Source organism: Rattus norvegicus, chromosome 9, assembly GCF_021556685.1.
Source record: "Rattus norvegicus strain SHRSP/BbbUtx chromosome 9, alternate assembly SHRSP_T2T, whole genome shotgun sequence".
NCBI lineage: Eukaryota > Metazoa > Chordata > Mammalia > Rodentia > Muridae > Rattus > Rattus norvegicus.
The window spans coordinates 114,055,583-114,071,953 of record NC_141542.1 but is presented as its reverse complement, the minus strand read 5'-3'; the positions used below and the strand labels follow the sequence as shown (position 1 = coordinate 114,071,953).

General features: G+C 41.5%; 1 pseudogene; it reads left to right on the top strand.

Annotated features, from left to right (window-relative positions):
* Positions 1-14,453: 14,453 nt before the first annotated feature.
* Positions 14,454-14,578, top strand: LOC120094926 (small nucleolar RNA SNORA17; annotated as a pseudogene).
* The last annotated feature ends 1,793 nt before the right edge of the window (positions 14,579-16,371 follow it).

The following is a 16,371-nucleotide window of genomic DNA, read 5'->3' as shown; positions in this document are numbered from 1 at the left end:
ACTCTACCACTGAGCTAAATCCCCAACCCCAATATTCTTTATTTTTAACTTCATCTTTATCTCTAGCTTTATCGGGAACATTTCCTCCTCCTCCTCCTCCTCCTCCTCCTCCTCTTCCTCCTCCTCCTCCTCCTCCTTCTCCTCCTCCTCCTCCTTCTCCTCCTCCTCCTCCTATTGCTTCTGCTAATTTTTTTCCTTTTTTTGATATTTTTCCTTGTATTGTATTTTTTAATTGGAAAATTTTTATTTACATTTCCATCCCATCCCCTCTCCCCCTTCTTCTATGGGGGTGTTCCCCCACCCACCTACCTCTCCCCACCTCCCTGCCCTGACATTCCCCTACACTGGGGGTTCAGCCTTGGCAGGACTAAGGGCTTCTCCTCCCATTGGTACCCAACAAGGCCATCCTCTACTATATATGCAACTAGAGTCATGGATCTGTCCATGTGTGCTCTTTGGATGATGGTTTAGTCCCCAGGAGCTCTGGTTGGTTGGTATTGTTGTTCTTATGGGGTTGGAAACCCCTTCAGCTCCTTCAATCCATTCTCTAACTCCTTCACTGGAGACCTCCTTCTCAGTTCAGTGTTTTGCTGTGAGCATCCACCTCTGTTTTTGTCCTGCTCTGGCAGAGCCTCTCAGGAGAAAGCTCTAACAGGCTCCTGGCAGCATGCACTTCTTGGCACCAGAAATACTGTCAGGGTTTGGTGGCTGTATATATATGGGCTGGATCCCCAGGTGAGGCAGTCTCTGGATGGCCTTTCCTTCCATCTCTGATCCAAATTTTGTCTTTGTACTTCCTCCTATCAATATTTTTGTTGCCCTTTCAAAGGAGGATCGAAGCATCCACACTTTAGTCTTCCTACTTCTTAAGTGTCATGTGGTCTGTGGATTTTATCTTGGGTTATCCAAGTTTTGTGGCTAATTTCAACTTACCAGTGAGTACATAACATGTGTGGGTTGTTTTGTTTTGTTTTATTTTTGTTTTTGTTTTTTTTTAAAGATTGGGTTACCTCACTCAGGATGATATTTTCTAGTTCCATCCATTTGCCTGCAAGTTTCATGAGGTCATTATTTTTGATAGGTGAGTAGTACTCCATTGTGTAGATGTACCACACTTTCTGAATCCATTCCTCTGTTGAGGGACATCTGGGTTCTTTCCAACTTCTGGCTATTATAAATAAGGCTGCTATGAACGTAGTGGAGCATGTGTCTTTGTTATATGTTGGGGAATCTTTTGGGTATATGCCCAAGAGAGGTATAGCTGGGTCCAGAGGTAGTACTGGGTGCAATTTTCTGAGGCAACTCCAGACTGATTTCCGAGTGGTTTTACCAGATTGCAATCCCACAAATGATGGAGGAATATTCCTCATTCTTCACATCCTTGCCAGTTTCTGTTGTCACCTGAGTTTTGATCTTAGCCATTTGGACATATGAGTTGGTATCTCAGGGTTGTTTTGATTAGCATTTTCCTGATGACTAAGGATATTGAACATTTCTTTAGGCACTTCTCAGCCATTTGATAATCCTCAGTTGAGAATTCATTGTTTACATCTGTACCTATTTTAATAGGTATTTAATTTTAGTAGGTATTTAGCTCTCTGGAGTCTAACTTCTTGAGTTCTTTGTATATATTGCATATTAGCCTGCTATGATGTAGGATTGGTAAAGATCGTTTGTCAATCTGTTGGTTGCTGTTTTGTCCTAATGACAGTGTCTTTTGCCTTACAGAAGCTTTGCAATTTTATGAAATTCCACTTGTTAATACATGATCTTAGAGTATGAACTATTGGTGTTCTGTTTGGGAAAATTTCCCCAGTGCCTATGTATTCAAGGCTCTTCACCACTTTTTCTTCTATTAGTTTCAGTATATCTGGTTTTATCTGGAGGTCCTTGATCAACTTGGACTTGAGCTTTATACAGGGTGACAAGAATGGGTCGATTTGCATTCTTCTACATGCTGGCCTCCAGTTGAACCAGCACCATTTGTTGAAAATGCTATCTGTTTTCACTGGATGGTGTTAGCCCCTTTGTCAAAGATCAAGTGACTATAGGTGTGTGAGTTCATTTCTGGGTCTTCAATTCTATTCCATTGATCTACCTACTTATCTCTGTATGAATAGTTTTTATCACTATTTGCTCTATAATGCAGCTTGAGGTCAGGCATAGTGATTCCCCTCAGAAGTTCTTTTATTGTTGAGGATAATTTTTGTTATCCTGTTTTTTTTTATTCCAAATGAATTTGCCAATTGTTCTTTCTATCTCTGTGAATAATTGAGTTGGAATTTTGATGGTACTGCATTGAATCTATAGATTGCATTTGGCAAAATGGCCACTTTTTCAATATTAATCCTACCAATTCATGAGTATGGGAGATCTTTCTGTTTTCTGAGATCTTTAATTTCTTCAGAGACTTGAAGTTCTTGTCATACAGATTTTTCACTTGCTTGGTTAGAGTCACACTGAGGTACTTTGTATTATTTGTGACTATTGTGAAGGGTGTAGTTTCTCTAATTTCTTTCTCAGCCAGTTTAATCCTTTGAGTAAAGAAATGCTACTAATTTAATTTTATATCCAGCCACTTTGCTGAAGTTGTTTGTCAGGTTTAGGAATACTCTGTTGGAAATTTTGGGGTCACATAATTATAATATCATCTGTAAATTGTGATATTTTGATTTCTTCCTTTCCAATTCGTATCCCTTTGACATCCTTTTGTTGTCTGATTTCTCTGGCAAGGACGTCAAGTACTACATTGAGTAAGGAGAGAGTGGGCGTCCTTCTCTGATTTTTGTGGATTGCTTCAAATTTCTCTCCATTTAGTTTCATGTTGGCTACTGGTTTGCTGTATGTTGCTTTTACTATTATTAGGTATAGGCCTTAAATTCCTGATCTTTCCAAAACTTTTAACATGAAGGGGCGTTGAATTTTGTCAAATGCTTTCTCAACATCTAATGAGATGCTCATTTAGTTTTTTTCTTTGAGTTTGTTTATATAGTGGATATATTGATGGATTTCCATATATTGAACCTGCATCCCTGAGATGAAGCCTACTTGATCATGATGGATGATCATTCTGATTTGTTCTTGGATTCAGTTTGCCAGAATTTTATTGAGTATTTTTGCATCCATATTCATAAGGGAAATTGATTTGAAGTTATCTTTCTTTGTTAGGCCTTTGTGTGCTTTAGTTATAAACGTAATTGTGGCCTCATATAGGGAATTGGGTAGTGTTCCTTCTGTTCCTATTTTGTGGAATAGTTTGGACAGTATTGGCATTAGGTCTTCTATGAAGGTCTGATAGAATTCCACACTTAACCCATCTGGTCCTGGGCTTTGTTTGGTTGGGAGAAAGTGAATAACTAATTCAACTTCTTTAGTATGTTTATATAGTCTATCTGATCTTGATTTAAATTTGGTACTTGGTATCTGTCTAGAAAATTGTCCATTTCATCCAGATTTTCCACTTTTGTTGAGTATAGGCTTTTGTGGCAGGATCTGAGGATTTTTTTTTTTATTTATTTTTTTATTAACTTGAGTATTTCTTATATACATTTCGAGTGTTATTCCCTTTCCCGGTTTCCGGGCAAACATCCCCCCCCCTCCCCTTCCTTATGGGTGTTCCCCTCCCAACCCTCCCCCCATTGCCGCCCTCCCCCCATAGACTAGTTCACTGTGGGTTCAGTCTTAGCAGGACCCAGGGCTTCCCCTTCCACTGGTGCTCTTACTAGGATATTCATTGCTACCTATGGGGTCAGAGTCCAGGGTCAGTCCATGTATAGTCTTTAGGTAGTGGCTTAGTCCCTGGAAGCTCTGGTTGCTTGGCATTGTTGTACTTTTGGGGTCTCGAGCCCCTTCAAGCTCTTCCAGTTCTTTCTCTGATTCCTTCAATAGGGGACCTATTCTCAGTTCAGTGGTTTGCTGCTGGCATTCGCCTCTGTATTTGCTGTATTCTGGCTGTGTCTCTCAGGAGCGATCTACATCCGGCTCCTGTCGGCCTGCACTTCTTTGCTTCATCCATCTTGTCTAATTGGATGGCTGTATATGTATGGGCCACATGTGGGGCGGGCTCTGAATGGGTGTTCCTTCTGTGTCTGTTTTAATCTTTGCCTCTCTATTCCCTGCCAAGGGTATTCTTTTTCCTCATTTAAAGAAGGAGTGAAGCATTCACATTTTGATCATCCGTCTTGAGTTTCGTTTGTTCTAGGGATCTAGGGTAATTCAAGCATTTGGGCTAATAGCCACTTATCAATGAGTGCATACCATGTATGTCTTTCTGTGATTGGGTTAGCTCACTCAGGATGATATTTTCCAGTTCCAACCATTTGCCTACGAATTTCATAAACTCGTTGTTTTTGATAGCTGAGTAATATTCCATTGTGTAGATGTACCACATTTTCTGTATCCATTCCTCTGTTGAAGGGCATCTGGGTTCTTTCCAGCTTCTGGCTATTATAAATAAGGCTGCGATGAACATAGTGGAGCACGTGTCTCTTTTATATGTTGAGGCATCTTTTGGGTATATGCCCAAGAGAGGTATAGCTGGATCATCAGGCAGTTCAATGTCCAATTTTCTGAGGAACCTCCAGACTGATTTCCAGAATGGTTTTACCAGTCTGCAATCCCACCAACAATGGAGGAGTGTTCCTCTTTCTCCACATCCTCGCCAGCATCTGCTGTCACCTGAGTTTTTGATCTTAGCCATTCTCACTGGTGTGAGGTGAAATCTCAGGGTTGTTTTGATTTGCATTTCCCTTATGACTAAAGATGTTGAACATTTCTTTAGGTGTTTCTCAGCCATTCGGCATTCCTCAGCTGTGAATTCTTTGTTTAGCTCTGAACCCCATTTTTTAATAGGGTTATTTGTTTCCCTGCGGTCTAACTTCTTGAGTTCTTTGTATATTTTGGAAATAAGGCCTCTATCTGTTGTAGGATTGGTAAAGATCTTTTCCCAATCTGTTGGTTGCCGTTTTGTCCTAACCACAGTGTCCTTTGCCTTACAGAAGCTTTGCAGTTTTATGAGATCCCATTTGTCGATTCTTGATCTTAGAGCATAACCCATTGGTGTTTTGTTCAGGAAATTTTTTCCAGTGCCCATGTGTTCCAGATGCTTCCCTAGTTTTTCTTCTATTAGTTTGAGTGTGTCTGGTTTGATGTGGAGGTCCTTGATCCACTTGGACTTAAGCTTTGTACAGGGTGATAAGGATGGATCGATCTGCATTCTTCTACATGTTGCCCTCCAGTTGAACCAGCACCATTTGCTGAAAATACTATCTTTTTTCCATTGGATGGTTTTGGCTCCTTTGTCAAAAATCAAGTGACCATAGGTGTGTGGGTTCATTTCTGGGTCTTCAATTCTATTCCATTGGTCTATCTGTCTGTCTCTGTACCAATACCATGCAGTTTTTATCACTATTGCTCTGTAATACTGCTTGAGTTCAGGGATAGTGATTCCCCCTGAAGTCCTTTTATTGTTGAGGATAGCTTTAGCTATCCTGGGTTTTTTGTTATTCCAGATGAATTTGCAAATTGTTCTGTCTAACTCTTTGAAGAATTGGATTGGTATTTTGATGGGGATTGCATTGAATCTGTAGATTGCTTTTGGTAAAATGGCCATTTTTACTATATTAATCCTGCCAATCCATGAGCATGGGAGATCTTTCCATCTTCTGAGGTCTTCTTCAATTTCTTTCCTCAGTGTCTTGAAGTTCTTATTGTACAGATCTTTTACTTGCTTGGTTAAAGTCACACCGAGGTACTTTATATTATTTGGGTCTATTATGAAGGGTGTCGTTTCCCTAATTTCTTTCTCGGCTTGTTTCTCTTTTGTATAGAGGAAGGCAACTGATTTATTTGAGTTAATTTTATACCCAGCCACTTTGCTGAAGTTGTTTATCAGCTTTAGTAGTTCTCTGGTGGAACTTTTGGGATCACTTAAATATACTATCATGTCATCTGCAAATAGTGATATTTTGACCTCTTCTTTTCCGATCTGTATCCCTTTGATCTCCTTTTGTTGTCTGATTGCTCTGGCTAGAACTTCAAGAACTATATTGAATAAGTAGGGAGAGAGTGGGCAGCCTTGTCTAGTCCCTGATTTTAGTGGGATTGCTTCAAGTTTCTCTCCATTTAGTTTAATGTTAGCAACTGGTTTGCTGTATATGGCTTTTACTATGTTTAGGTATGGGCCTTGAATTCCTATTCTTTCCAGGACTTTTATCATGAAGGGGTGTTGAATTTTGTCAAATGCTTTCTCAGCATCTAATGAAATGATCATGTGGTTCTGTTCTTTCAGTTTGTTTATATAATGGATCACGTTGATGGTTTTCCGTATATTAAACCATCCCTGCATGCCTGGGATGAAGCCTACTTGATCATGGTGGATGATTGTTTTGATGTGCTCTTGAATTCGGTTTGCCAGAATTTTATTGAGTATTTTTGCGTCGATATTCATAAGGGAAATTGGTCTGAAGTTCTCTTTCTTTGTTGTGTCTTTGTGTGGTTTAGGTATAAGAGTAATTGTGGCTTCGTAGAAGGAATTCGGTAGGGCTCCATCTGTTTCAATTTTGTGGAATAGTTTGGATAATATTGGTATGAGGTCTTCTATGAAGGTTTGATAGAATTCTGCACTAAACCCGTCTGGACCTGGGCTCTTTTTGGTTGGGAGACCTTTAATGACTGCTTCTATTTCCTTAGGAGTTATGGGGTTGTTTAACTGGTTTATCTGTTCCTGATTTAACTTCGATACCTGGTATCTGTCTAGGAAATTGTCCATTTCCTGAAGATTTTCAAATTTTGTTGAATATAGGTTTTTTATAGTAAGATCTGATGATTTTTTGAATTTCCTCCGAATCTGTAGTTATGTCTCCCTTTTCATTTCTGATTTTGTTAATTTGGACACACTCTCTGTGTCCTCTCGTTAGTCTGGCTAAGGGTTTATCTATCTTGTTGATTTTCTCAAAGAACCAACTTTTGGTTCTGTTGATTCTTTCTATGGTCCTTTTTGTTTCTACTTGGTTGATTTCAGCTCTGAGTTTGATTATTTCCTGCCTTCTACTCCTCCTGGGTGTATTTGCTTCTTTTTGTTCTAGAGCTTTTAGGTGTGCTGTCAAGCTGCTGACATATGCTCTTTCCTGTTTCTTTCTGCAGGCACTCAGCGCTATGAGTTTTCCTCTTAGCACAGCTTTCATTGTGTCCCATAAGTTTGAGTATGTTGTATCTTCATTTTCATTAAATTCTAAAAAGTTTTTAATTTCTTTCTTTATTTCTTCCTTTACCAGGTTATCATTGAGTAGAGCATTGTTCAATTTCCACGTATATGTGGGCATTCTTCCCTTATTGTTATTGAAGACCAGTTTTAGGCCGTGGTGGTCCGATAGCACGCATGGGATTATTTCTATCTTTCTGTACCTGTTGAGGCCCGTTTTTTGACCAATTATATGGTCAATTTTGGAGAAAGTACCATGAGGAGCTGAGAAGAAGGTATATCCTTTTGCTTTAGGATAGAATGTTCTATAAATATCCGTTAAGTCCATTTGGCTCATGACTTCTCTTAGTCTGTCTACATCACTGTTTAATTTCTGTTTCCATGATCTGTCCATTGATGAGAGTGGGGTGTTGAAATCTCCCACTATTATTGTGTGAGGTGCAATGTGTGTTTTGAGCTTTAGTAAGGTTTCTTTTACATATGTAGGTGCCCTTGTATTTGGGGCATAGATATTTAGGATTGAGAGTTCATCTTGGTTGATTTTTCCTTTGATGAATATGAAGTGTCCTTCCTTATCTTTTTTGATGACTTTTAGTTGGAAATTGATTTTATTTGATATTAGAATGGCTACTCCAGCTTGCTTCTTCTGACCATTTGCTTGGAAAGTTGTTTTCCAGCCTTTCACTCTGAGGTAATGTCTGTCTTTGTCTCTGAGGTGTGTTTCCTGTAGGCAGCAGAATGCAGGGTCCTCGTTGCGTATCCAGTTTGTTAATCTATGTCTTTTTATTGGGGAGTTGAGGCCATTGATATTGAGAGATATTAAGGAATAGTGATTATTGCTTCCCGTTATATTCATATTTGATGTGAGGTTATGTTTGTGTGCTTTCATTCTCTTTGTTTTGTTGCCAAGACGATTAGTTTCTTGCTTCTTCTAGGGTATAGCTTGCCTCCTTATGTTGGGCTTTACCATTTATTATCCTTTGTAGTGCTGGATTTGTAGAAAGATATTGTGTAAATTTGGTTTTGTCATGGAATATCTTGGTTTCTCCATCAATGTTAATTGAGAGTTTTGCTGGATACAGTAATCTGGGCTGGCATTTGTGTTCTCTTAGGGTCTGTATAACATCAGTCCAGGATCTTCTGGCCTTCATAGTTTCTGGCGAGAAGTCTGGTGTGATTCTGATAGGTCTCCCTTTATATGTTACTTGACCTTTTTCCCTTACTGCTTTTAATATTCTTTCTTTATTTTGTGCGTTTGGTGTTTTGACAATTATGTGACGGGAGGTGTTTCTTTTCTGGTCCAATCTATTTGGAGTTCTGTAGGCTTCCTGTATGTCTATGGGTATCTCTTTTTTTAGGTTAGGGAAGTTTTCTTCTATGATTTTGTTGAAGATATTTACTGGTCCTTTGAGCTGGGAGTCTTCACTCTCTTCTATACCTATTATCCTTAGGTTTGATCTTCTCATTGAGTCCTGGATTTCCTGTATGTTTTGGACCAGTAGCTTTTTCCGCTTTACATTATCTTTGACAGTTGAGTCAATGATTTCTATGGAATCTTCTGCTCCTGAGATTCTCTCTTCCATCTCTTGTATTCTGTTGGTGAAGCTTGTATCTACAGCTCCTTGTCTCTTCTTTTGGTTTTCTATATCCAGGGTTGTTTCCATGTGTTCTTTCTTGATTGCTTCTATTTCCATTTTTAATTCCTTCAACTGTTTGATTGTGTTTTCCTGGAATTCTTTCAGGGATTTTTGCGATTCCTCTCTGTAGGCTTTTACTTGTTTATTAATGTTTTCCTGTGCTTCCCTAAGTGTGTTCAGGTCTTTCCTGAAGTCCTCCAGCATCATGATCAAATATGATTTTGAAACTAGATCTTGCTTTTCTGGTGTGTTTGGATATTCCATGTTTGTTTTGGTGGGAGAATTGGGCTCCGATGATGGCATGTAGTCTTGGTTTCTGTTGCTTGGGTTCCTGCGCTTGCCTCTCGCCATCAGATTATCTCTAGTGTTACTTTGTTCTGCTATTTCTGACAGTGGCTAGACTGTCCTATAAGCCTGTGTGTCAGGAGTGCTGTAGACCTGTTTTCCTCTCTTTCAGTCAGTTATGGGGACAGAGTGTTCTGCTTTCGGGCGTGTAGTTTTTCCTCTCTACGGGTCTTCAGCTGTTCCTGTGGGCCTGTGTCTTGAGTTCACCAGGCAGCTTTCTTGCAGCAGAAAATTTGGTCTTACCTGTGGTCCCGAGGCTCAGGTTTGCTCGTGGGGTGCTGTCCAGGGGCTCTCTGCAGCGGCAGCAACCAGGAAGACCTGTGCCGCCCCTTCCGGGAGCTTCAGTGCACCAGGGTTCCAGATGGTCTTTGGCTTTTTCCTCTGGCGTCCGAGATGTGTGTGCAGGGAGCAGTCTCTTCTGGTTTCCCAGGCCTGTCTGCCTCTCTGAAGGTTTAGCTCTCCCTCCCACGGGATTTGGGTGCAGAGAACTGTTTATCCGGTCTGTTTCCTTCAGGGTCCGGCGGTGTCTGTGGCAGGGGTCCTGCCGCTCCTGGGCCCTCCCCCACGGGAGCCCAGAGGCCTTATACAGTTTCCTCTTGGGCCAGGGATGTGGGCAGGGGTGAGCAGTGTTGGTGGTCTCTTCCGCTCTGCAGCCTCAGGAGTGCCCACCTGACCAGGCGGTTGGGTCTCTCTCTCACCGGGTCTGGGAGCAGAGAGCTGCTGCGGGCCGGGATCCGCGGGTGTGGGACTTCCGGTAAACACAGAACGTGCCCGGTTCTAGAGAAATTCTGCTTCCGTGTGTCCCAAGCTCACCAGGCAGCTTTCTTGCAGCAGAAAATTTGGTCTTACCTGTGGTCCCGAGGCTCAAGTTCGCTCGTGGGGTGCTGCCCAGGGGCTCTCTGCAGCGGCAGCAACCAGGAAGACCTGTGCCGCCCCTTCCGGGAGCTTCAGTGCACCAGGGTTCCAGATGGTCTTTGGCTTTTTCCTCTGGCGTCCGAGATGTGTGTGCAGGGAGCAGTCTCTTCTGGTTTCCCAGGCCTGTCTGCCTCTCTGAAGGTTTAGCTCTCCCTCCCACGGGATTTGGGTGCAGAGAACTGTTTATCCGGTCTGTTTCCTTCAGGGTCCGGCGGTGTCTGTGGCAGGGGTCCTGCCGCTCCTGGGCCCTCCCCCACGGGAGCCCAGAGGCCTTATACAGTTTCCTCTTGGGCCAGGGATGTGGGCAGGGGTGAGCAGTGTTGGTGGTCTCTTCCGCTCTGCAGCCTCAGGAGTGCCCACCTGACCAGGCGGTTGGGTCTCTCTCTCACCGGGTCTGGGAGCAGAGAGCTGCTGCGGATCTGAGGATTTTTTAAATTCCCTCAGGTTCTGTTTTTGTATCTCCTTTTTCATTTCTGATTTTGTTAATTCGTATACTTTCTTTGTGTCCTCTGGTTAATCTGGCCAAGGGTTTATCCATCTTCTTGATTTTCACCAAGAACCAGCTCCTGGTTTTGTTGCTTCTTTGTATAGTTCTTTCAGTTTCTACTTGGTTGATTTCAGCTGTGAGTTTGATGATTTCCTGCCTTCTACTCCTCTTGGGTGAATTTGCTTCTGTTGGTGATGCTTGCATCTGTGAGTCCTGATCTCTTCTCTAGATTTTCTATCTCCAGGGTTACCTCCTTTTGTGATTTCTTTATTGCTTTTGTTTCCATTTTTAGATCCTGGATGGTTTTGTTCATTTCCTTTACTTATTTGGTTGTGTTTTCCTGTAATTCTTTAAGGGATTTTTGTGTTTTCTCTTGGCCATGTTTACCTGTGTTGTTGTATATTTCTTTAAGGGAGTTATTTATGTCCTTCTTAAAGTCCTCTGACATCATCATGATTTGTGATTTTATATCAAAATCTTGTGTTTCTGGTGTGTTGGTGTATCCAGGGCTTGCTGTGGTGGGGAACTGGGTTCTGATGATGCTGAGTGGCCCTGGTTTCTGTTGCTTTGGTTTTTACCCTTGCCTCTTGCCATCTGCTTAGCTGTGGTGTTAGATGGTCTTGCTGTCTCTGACAGTGGCTTGACCCTCCTGTAAGCTTGTGTGTCAGCACTCCTGGAGACTGGCTTTCTAACAGTGGGATCTGTATACAGAGAACTGTGACACAGGATCAACTCTGGGCACAGTCGGAAAATGAAAGGATCCTGTCCTAGACTGCTCCTAGGTTCCTGTGTCCAGAGGGCTCCAGGCAGGTTCCTCTTAGGCCAGGAATGTGAGCAGAAGTGGTGGTCTCCCCTGTGATCTCAGGATAGCCTGCAATTAGGATAATTGAGCTATTTCCCCACAGAATCTGCATTCAGAGAGCTGTGGCACGTGGTCATCTGTGGATGCAGACCCTAGTCTAGACAGATAGTTCAGCACTTAAGAGCACACACGCCTCCTGTGAAGTACCTAAGTTAGACCATTTCAAACTTCTTGCCACCACCTATAACTTCAGCTCCAAGGGAATCTGACATACCTAATCTCCACTGGCACCCACACTGATCATGTGCATAGATCCACACAGAGGCACACGTTAAAAAAATAATAAAAATCTTTTTAAGTTTTTCAATAGCTTTGCTTTTTTTTCTATGTATTTTAACACAATTTTTTATTTTCTATCTCAGAAAGTTGTGAGCTATTATGAGTTGTATTAAACCTTTATGGACATTTTGGGAGAACTGATTATTCTACTACATACAATATTTCACCCATGCACTCAATACATTTTATACATTTAAAGTTTCTTTTATCAGTGTTTTGTATAGCTCCCCTACAATATTTATGCAATGGTTTGCCAGATTTTCTTCTAAGTAAAATTTAGCAGCATGTCTTTTTGAACTGTACATAGTATACTTAGAAGGTTTTTGTTTGATTGATTTTTAGAATTCACAGATTCATTGTTAGAATATCAACACAAAATTAAATTCGGATTTGGTATTATATATTGAGTTTGGCGTGAAGTTATTATTAGCTTTCAGAGCACTTTTGACTAATTTCTTGGTGCCTCTGCATTATCTGTGTTGCCTACCAATAGGACAGTTGTGTTTCTGTATTTCTGCCCTGGAAGCCTTGTTTAATTGACCTACTGCATTGTATGGATTAAACTCCAATGTGCATTAAGAGAAAGGGGACAGACTTCAGTACTCTAGTCTTCTCTATAGCCTAAGAAGTATGGTCTCGGGCTTGTTCCATGAACACAGTTTTAGACCTAAGTGTTAATGTGGTCTGGTTTTGTCTGGACCTTTCATAAGACTGCAGTTTTGTCCATTTTATTTTTATTAAGATCATGCCACTTCCATTTTCATTGAATATACAGTGAGTTATATTAATTGATTTTTTTCAGACATCTTTGGAATAAATCCTTCTTAATCATGCTCCTTTATGGATTTCTGAATTCATTGTACTAATATTTTGTCTATATTCACAAAGGTGTTCTTGCTTTGGATTTAATTTATTCTCTTCATGCCAGATTCTTGATACGACGCTAGATTATTGTCTTGACACTTACTGTTTCTTATCCAACATAAGCATTTAATATAAATTTTCACTTGAAAATACTTCAGCTATTTCATGCAAATTTGATTTGCTTTATTTTAATTTTTGCTCCATGTAACTTTTAAATTTACTTTTGTGATGGCCATTTAGACTCTAAGTTATTTAGAAGTTCATTGCTCAGAGTATCAGTGTTGGAAACGATGCAGTGGGAGGAGCTGCAGCTGAAGCTGTTTACTCTGTACTGTTGTGTGAAAACATTTCTGTGAAACTCAGGATGCTGGATATTATATTGATATTGACACATATCAGCACGATCCTAACATAGGAGAACATCATAACATAAAAGACTACAGATGTTCATTTCATTTTTAATTTAATTCCTTAGTACTTGAAGTATAGTTATGGATTGTTTTAAAACATTTAAATTTAATGATGCTTGTTTTCTCCTCAGTAGGGCTGCCTTTACTCATTTTTAGGAGTGTTGGAAAACAACCTGTATTCTGTTATTATTCAATGTAATCTTTAACATGTCTTGACTAGATTTTTCTTGATTGGTGGTGATATTTATGTATATTTTTAAAGTCTTTCTGTCTAGTTATTCATATAATACATAGTATTCATATAATACTTTTAATGAATAAAATAATACATTTTTCTTAGTTCTACAAAGTTAAGCTTAGTTTTATATGTTTTTCCAACATAATATTGTTATTATTTCACAATTTTATACAGTCCACCCCAATCACACTAGCTTCCCATCCTTCCCAGGTCGACCCTCCCAGCCTTGTGCCTTCCCCCAAGAAAGCAAAAGCAGAAAACCCACCAAGTCTAGTTTGTGAGGCCGATATACTCATTGGAGCAGGGTCCAACTCTCAGGGACCAGACCCTTAAAGATGTGAGTCCTTCTTGATGCTCAAGTCTACCTGCCACTCCCGACCTCTACCAGAAGCCATTGACTGTGGAGAGCTGTTCTTTGGCATCTTTACTGTAGTTTGTAAGGCCTCCTTCAGTGACTTCCTATCTGGAATGGCTTCTTGTGGGTGATGTTGTTGTTGCTATTGTTGTTGTTTTTGTTGTTGTTTTGTTGTTGTTTGGTTTGGAATAGGGATAGGTTAACTCAGTAGCCTTCAACATTTCTTTTTTTTTTTTTTTTTTTTTTTTGGTTCTTTTTTTCGGAGCTGGGGACCGAACCCAGGGCCTTGCGCTTCCTAGGTAAGCGCTCTACCACTGAGCTAAATCCCCAGCCCCAGCCTTCAACATTTCTTCTTCCCAGTTAGTAGCCTGCAGTCATCCACACCACCATAAAAGTAGCTTTCTTGTACATAGAGATTTGAGCTACATGGATTATAGACTTCCATATGGTTTCCGGAGGCAGCTCAAATCATGACTCCAACTTGGTTTCTGGCTTACTCTTTTTCAGTGAATTTAGTTACATTAATATAGCCATATATCAATATAGAGTTATCTTGAATTTAAGGAAATGTCTAATTTCAAAGCCTAACTGTGCTTTTCATACATAAAGGCATCTGTCGTTGAATAAGGAACATCTAAGAAGCTGGAGAACATCTATTCAGTGGCACAATGAGAGGGGTGATAAAGGAAGAACAAAGAGAAAATTGTGAAATTGTTTAATTTCTATCACAATAGTGAGGTCTTCTCTAACTTGGACCGTGTCTTATGAAGTATCTACAAATGAAAGAGCTTTTATAAATGGACTATAAAAAGTAAATAGTAAAGACAAAGAGTTAAAAAAAGAAAGAAAGGTAAAATGTGCCTGTCCCTAGAAGCATTTCAGGTGTAGCTTCTATGTCACATGGGCATCAGTAGGTGGCAGAGAGGACAGGGGCCATGTCTATCCTCTGACCTATGAACATCTGTATGATTAGTAGCCTAACATTCTCTGATGAAAGCAAGTCTAAGATTACCACAAGTCCAGTGATAGGCAGACCAGGATAGAGTACCAGGACAGGGAGCAGGCCAGAGACTAAAAGAACCTCTCTCAGACAAGTCCAGGGCAAAAGTGAGCCAGAGACAGACAGCCCTCACAAGGGGCCACTCAGGTGGTCTGTGCAAAGAGCCAGCCTGATATGACTCAAAGCAGACCATGCCTGAGATGATCCCTGCCTAGTACCACAATTCACATGCAGGGCATAGCCCTCCTGAGACCATTCCTGGGACAACCCCCAAACACTCAGAGACCCCAAATGTGCCTCTAAGGAGAGCAAGTAAGTGGTGGAGAAATGGAAGAGAAAGAGAAAGAGAAGGATGTGGGCACAATGAAGAGATGCAGAACTAGAGACTCAAAAGTAGTGAAGAACACTGATGTAAATAGCCAATTTTTCCACCTGGGACCATGGTAGGGTTCTGGTCTATGCTGCAACTGGTGGCCATGTCTGAGTCCATGGCCCTGCAGCAGCAGCAGGGGTCTAGAACCACCAAAGGCCTGATGAATGTCCCTGGTCTGAACTGCTGCATAGTGATATGTAGATTTCTGAGGGTTGTACAGAACTGACCCACTCCTTACCTGGGCTGGCCCTGGAGGCATGAGATCAGGAGAGATGACCCTGCCCCTAGCAAAGGCAGTGTTTAAGAGAGTGTCCTTCCAGTCACCCATCTCCCTCTCAATCTGTCACCCCACCCCACCCCAACCCATCCCCTGTTCCTGTTGTGAAAGTTGCAAGCAGGCCTTGGAGATACAAGTGTGGGAGATTTGGATAAGGAAGAGATATCCTCCTCCCCCTTTATCCTTCCCTATCTGCAGCAGGCAGAGACTTGGCCTGGGGACAAGGCAGCAGGGGACCTGGCCCTGCCCCCTGGGAACTATAGCACTTGGTAGCAGCACTCTGCAGCAGCTCAGCACTAGAACACTAGAGCTGGTCCTGGATGCAGGCTATGTAAGTCAGGTGCCTGAGAGCAGGAGAGCAGGACAGCCAGTGGGCTGAGCAGCTCAGATCCATCTCAGGTCCAGATCCAGGGCTTTGGATTTGCCCATCCTAACATCTACCCCATCCCCACCAATAAACTACTGAAGTGAATGAAGGGGCTGGTCCTACAGATCCAAAATTAGAAGATCTCCATGACACAGGGCAATAATGGGATATCTGAGGGGAGTCCGAGGGAGGTTCCAGTATTGATAGAGCAGCAGAAGCCGACAGGTCATTGCAATGAGAATCTGCAAGCAAAGAGGGGCGGACAGAAGCATATGCTGTGGTACACACTGTGACACACTACAGCTTACACAGCGAGGGTTTTATTTCTTCTCTGTTTTTGGTGGGGGTGGAATTGAGAGGGTGGAGGATGGCTATGAGGGGGAGGGGAGATGCATGGGGTTCGGGTGCATGATGTAAAATTCACAAAGAAGCAATAAACAATTCTTTTAAAAGAGAGAAGAAATTGAAAACTAAAATGCAAAATTGACTTCAGAGGTGATATTCAGTTCTTGCAGGAGAAAAGCCACGCAGACGCAGAACACACCCAGTTGCAGTCTGACAGGGGCAAGTTATGAGAAGATAACAGTGAACTCATTTGGCAGTGAATGCACTACCACAACTCCATTGTTCAGCTGAGCCAGCCTGGAAGTTCATGCAAAGCACAGGGTTGGTATTCACGGTTTTATTCTGAAGCTTTTCTTATTGAGTTGTTGATTAATTTTAAATAAACTGAAACATGAGCCTTTCTAAATCACCATGGA